Source organism: Chelonoidis abingdonii, chromosome 1 (assembly GCF_003597395.2).
Source record: "Chelonoidis abingdonii isolate Lonesome George chromosome 1, CheloAbing_2.0, whole genome shotgun sequence".
In the NCBI taxonomy this organism is placed as follows: Eukaryota; Metazoa; Chordata; order Testudines; family Testudinidae; genus Chelonoidis; species Chelonoidis abingdonii.
In genome coordinates this window covers 308,933,484-308,939,483 of record NC_133769.1, presented here as the reverse complement: position 1 = coordinate 308,939,483, position 6,000 = coordinate 308,933,484, and positions in this window count along the sequence as shown.

Here is a 6,000-nt window from a genome sequence, read left to right as displayed (position 1 = left end):
CCTGATCAGATATGGGAGAAGTTGACCCAGACTGTGGGGAAGATCACTGAGGTGAGCAAATCTGCCAATAAGTGCAGGACCCACCAAGGTAGAGGAGGAACTTTGTCACAACACATGTGTGTGTTTGTGAGAGAGATCTCTCTCTCTCTCTCCTAGAACTAGAAGGGACCTTGAAAGGTCATTGAGTCCAGCCCCCTACCTTCACTAGCAGAATGAAGTACTGGTTTTGCCTTAGATCCCTAAGTGGCCCTCTCAAGGATTGAACTCCCAACCCTGGGTTTAGTATGCCAATGCTCAAACCACTGAGCTATTCCCCCTTGCCTCATTTTATAATTTAATTTTTTTATAATATAAAAATAACTTTTATTGAGCATCCTGTTTATACTTACCACAGGCAATTTTACTAAGAGAATTAAAAATGGTTAACATTAATATATATTCAATGATATGCTAATTAGTTTGAGACAAATATTCTTCAGGCACTAGTAATGCTTTCTTAGTCACCAAGATCCTTCTCAATTTACCTGTTTGGCCCCATCACCACAGTGACTAGCATCCAAGGTACAATTTTCCATTTCCAGGAGCCATAACTGCATGAATATGGATAGACAGATATAACCTTTTAAGCATTTTTTATCTTAAAATTAGTGGCTGAAAGATTGAACAGCTTCTCCGAAACACTTTGGGAGAATTTTCCATGTGACAAAAACAAACAAATAAAAAGACCTCTTTCTCTGAAGATTAAGAGTACATTTTGTTTACCTCTTGGGCTTTATTTGGCATTTTTAATGTAGATTCCTCTTGAACATCTGGCAAAACTTCCTCTTTACTTTCTGGGTAGCAGCTATCAGCAGGATGGCAATGAGAGAGAAGTATTTTCAGACAGATATGCAATAGTATTTTTCACAGCAATTATTTCACAAATTACTTTCCAAAAGTATCAGTACTAACAGTTATTACGTGCCTACGGCATTTACTGTTTAAACAGCATCAGTTCCTCTAACTGGCCTGGAAAAGCCAAGAGATGCAAACGAGCAATAGATAATACCCCACAGGTCCTGTTACAAAGGGGTGTCAATGCTTCTGGCTTTCTTTACTGCCGTTGAAATCCAGGTCTGTCCTGAACTGTGACTGGGGAAAATCAAGGGTAATGCACTGTGGAGGAGGCCATGGTGTCAAAACCTAAAAGTGCCTTCATGCTGGCTACTGGGCCATTTGATGGCTCAGGGATACTTTTCAGGTGAAAGGTGATCACCTGCTCACTCCATCAGATCTGGGCAGGAAATAAGAGAGGGCAGAGTCCTTTTCTTGTGCCCACGTTTCCTGACCTTTCTGTTCCACAACCTCTTTACAGTTCTAATGGACAATGTGATTTTTCTGAGCCAGGTTCCCCAATATTTAATTGATACCAAACGCTTGAAATGATACACAGAAATTAAAACCAAAACAAACACTGCTGTCCACATACTTCTGCATGTACAAATTAGAGCCCAGTATGAAACCAATGTGAACATGTAATATGACTATACATAATTATGCACATTCCCTATTTTTGGTTTTATGTGAACAGGACCTTTCCTACTTTGTTCTGCATGCTATATGGAGTCCAAACTCGCCTTTCCTGGGGTTTGGCTGTACTGAGAGAAATCAATTAAAAATAAGATCACAGAAAGTCCCGCTTAAGCTGTTTCCCCTTAGGACTTCTCAGCCCACTCCCTAAAACCTCTGTTCCATAGAGTCACTCCCATTTCCCTTGTACCTATGTTGGAATAATGAGGCATATGTCTCAATGACTCAGTTTTCTCAGCAGGGTCAACACATGCTAACAGGATGAGGATGTTTTAGGTGAATGCTGCCAGTTTATTACTGTGTGCATACAGGAAGCTTAGTTTTGAAAGTGTAGCTCCTCATACACAGCTTTTCTCTGTGGCTTACACCCCAGGAGGCAGAACACTTCTTTCAGTGGGTTGAGAATTCATAAAGGGAATCTTTCATGAGAATACCCTACACATCAAGATGGTGAAAATACAGTTTTTTTTCTAGACCAGTAGAAAAAAATCCATCTTAATAAAAATTCAGCCTTCATTTAGTCATTTGTAAAGCATCTCAGCAAAGTTCTCAGCGATCCTGCAGCTATGAATCAGTCACTTGGAAAACCAAAAAGTTCTTCTCGTACCCATATTACATAAATGAAGCTTGTTTCTTTGACTGAAGTCTGTGTTAATCAGTGTCTTTAGTATTTTTAGGATTATGAATGTTTCCTGAAGTAGAAATAAATACAGCTCATTCCCAGAAATAACCTTCCCCCAATGATGATAAACCAAATTTCATAACCAGCAAAACTGTTTGCTTGGCCATTACCTTATTTTTTCTGTCCTCCTTATGCAGCTGAACAGGTGGCTCTGCTGTCTGTAAAAGAAATTCCCAAACAAGTTTACTACAGGATTTTCTTGTTCAAAGACACTTGCTAAAAATATTTGCTTGTATTACTCATCTTTTTTAAAATCTTAACCTTAATGTTTCTGAGTCGTTTCTCATCCAGAAGATCAACAACTGTGAAGACCACTTTATGATAATCTGTTACATGAAAAACATCCTTTCTGATATATACTTTGGATGTTGCTAAGTAGTAACTACAACAAACCCCAACTGCATTCTGTTAAAAATTTAAAAATTAACAGTTTTAACCCAAGGCCATTTGTTACTCATGACTGGTGCACTGGGTAAAGCAATTTCCATTAATTGCTGAATGCACTACTGGAAGACGCTCAGATGCTATGGTGATGAACATGGTATAAGAATTTAGAATATAATTTCATATAAACAGTTCTGTAGCAACACACTTCTTTCAGTTTATATTTATCATTATCCTCAGTTTTTAATGGAAGATGTGTCTAAATTTCTTATACTGCCTTAAAAAATCTTTTAACAATATGAATAAGAGTATTGGCAACTGCTTACATCTTAAGCTTTATTCAGTATTTTCAGGTTAGCTCCACTTCGGCAGCTGGCAATTTTCTATACTTTGAATGGAGAAGTTATAAAATGAGAATGATCAGTTGGCCTGGCAAACAATGAACTTTTAAAAAACTAAACACATAATTTCTAACAGTTCCCCATTGTTTAGCAATTTAAACATCTGACTGCAAATAAACTGTAAAGCTGGCAAGTATAATTTTGGCAAAAAAAACACCCCCACATTATTATAGACTATTTCTACATTGACAACTATCAAATCAAACTGGTATCAAATTTGTACAAGTTTCATACCATTTTCTGGAAATTGTGAATGGCAACTACATGTGTCAAACTCCAATTCGTTGAGGTTACTACTTTATTTACAATACAATATTGCTTTATTTTGTACAGCAACCTTCATACAAATGATATCCCAAAGTGTGTTACACAGCTAGGTTATATAATCACAGACAGAAATAATACAATTCAATAAAGTTAAATTGCAGGTAGGGGGAAAGAGGAATTATGAGGTAGATGCAAAGACAAAGAGTTCAAGATAGAAACACGGGAAGGCAGATGGCAGAAGCTATAAAAAAGGCTCTTGTACCAACAGTAATGGTACTGTGTGAAAGGAGATAGGGGCAGTGAGTCTAACGGAAGAAATGGGTAGGGGAGCAGATGGACTAAGACAGACCAGGTCCATGTCAGGTTTTAAACATAAGGGGTCACATTTTGGGGTAAATCCCTAGTAACTCCTTTGATTTTAGTGAACTTCAAAGACTAACTGCAATTCAGTTATTCTGGATTTATACCAGTGTAACTAATTGAGTAAAATTTGTCTCAAGGAGGGTTGTGAACTGGATCAGACAGTACTTGAAGTCAATCCTGATATGACTAGACAAATGTTTCTAAATGCATGTAATTTAGTTGTGCTTCTTGTATTTGAGTATATGGCAGGAGCATAGTGCATATGCTGGAGTCTGAAGAGCTGAGAACTAGAACAGTCAAGCTGAGAGGAAATGAAGGCATCATCAGTAGTAAGGGTTGAGGTAAAGACGTACTTTGGTATTGTGGCATATTTGGTGATGTATATATTTTACACGTATGGGAGATACTGGAGAAGACAATTCTAGGTCAAGGGTGACACTAATTATTTGAATAATGGTAACAAAGGGGAGGTGCTTTGTTGAAAAAGGAAACAAAGGAGATTCTTCCTTTCTTAGCATTCAAATAATATTAAAAAGTGGTCCTTTAAAATTACTTTTATAGAATAAAATAGACTTGAAGACTCGCAGGGTTAGTGAGGGGTTAAAGAAATTTTCACCAGTTTGAATCTAACTCAGGTTGCGACCAGAGGTAGACTTGACCGAAACCCTAAATCTGAACATTATAATGGGATTTGAGTTTTCAGGGCCGTAATGTGTCAAATACAAACACTGAACACAAGTACTGCTCAAAATGGAGAAGTGTGGATTTCAAACAAATTGCCGTGTTCAGACCTCAGGGTGTAGATTCAAGCTCCTGACAAGTAGTCGCAAAGTGAAAAATAGGTGGTCTCAGTGCAGTTCCTGGCAGACAGGTTTCCACATCAAGCCAAACCACAAATAAATAAATAGTGTTATGTTAACATCTAAAGACCCCAACCAAGATCAGGCCCTATTGTGCTAGGCACTGTATATATATAGTAAGACAGTCCTACTCTGAAAAGCTTATTGTCTAACTAGACTAAGCAGACAAAAGGTGAAAAGGGAAATAAAAATATAGGAGTGAAGTGACTTTCCCAAGGTCACCGAGCCAGACAGTAGCAGAGCCTGTGTCTGAAATCCCTGGGTCTAAGTCCCATTCCAGTGCTGTGGATTGGATCATAGCATCTTTCTTTCTCCGATAATCATTGCTGCACAATAGTGCTGATAGAGTGCATGACTCTGTACAAATCAAGGAAGATAAGGTTCCTGCACCAAGGAGCTTACAATCTAGGCAAACAAGACAATTCAGATACAAAATGTACCAGAAGATGAGAAAGCTGATCGATCAGAAAACACCACAGGTTTCTTTTTAAACAATAAAACATTTCTTTGTTTGACAAATTAACATTAATAGGACTTGCTAAAGAAGTGCAATTTAAAGAAGGATTAGAATACACAGAGCATAAGTAGTTACCATAAAATCCCTTGGGGGTGCTGAGTGCCAAAGGCCTGAGAGCTTAGGAAATGAGGTGATCAGTGCATACGTAGTAAATATGCCTTGGAGTATCAGTATCCCTAGCTAATTCTTTGTGATCAGAAAATATTTAGTTTAGGTATGCAACAAGGAAATAGCTGCCAAAGTGCTGGAGCATGGTCCAAAAGCAACAATGCCTATTTAAATATGAAGCTTCTCAAGCTTTGCCAGAAGCTGGGAATGGGCAACAGGGAACGAATCACTTGATGATTGCCTGTTCTGTTCATTCCCTTTGGAGCACCTGGCATTGGCCACTGTTGGAAGATAGGATACTGGGCTAGCTGGACCTCTGGTCTTACTCAGTATGGATGTTCTTATGTTCCTAGAGCCCAGATTACACTTTTAAAAAGACATAATACCGACAATTATGAATGTGTTTTTTGGGAAGGAACTTAAATGATGATGCATTTCACATGAAGTGGAAAGTAGGTTTTAGAAACCAAATTTACTATCATGCAAATGTGCCTAACGAAAGCAGTCATACTGATCCTAATCCAACTTTACTGTGACTCTCACCTGATGTTGGCTCAGTTTGTAAATTTTACTTATGGAACAATGTAAATTTTTAATAAGTTATGGGCTAGAGGCTTTTCAATTCCCCTTCTTTAGTAGCCATTACATACAAAATCAGAACCACCACCAGGGAGAAAAGAGAGCGTCAGTGGTGAATAAAGAAAACCTCTGATCCTTTTTCATACTAAAAAATAAGTGTTTGGATTTTATTTTATTTTATTTATTTAAGAGTTATCTATTAAACTCAGCATATTGCAATGTCTTTGATTTCTGGTTGCCTTTTTTCAGGATCTCCTCAAGGAACAAAAG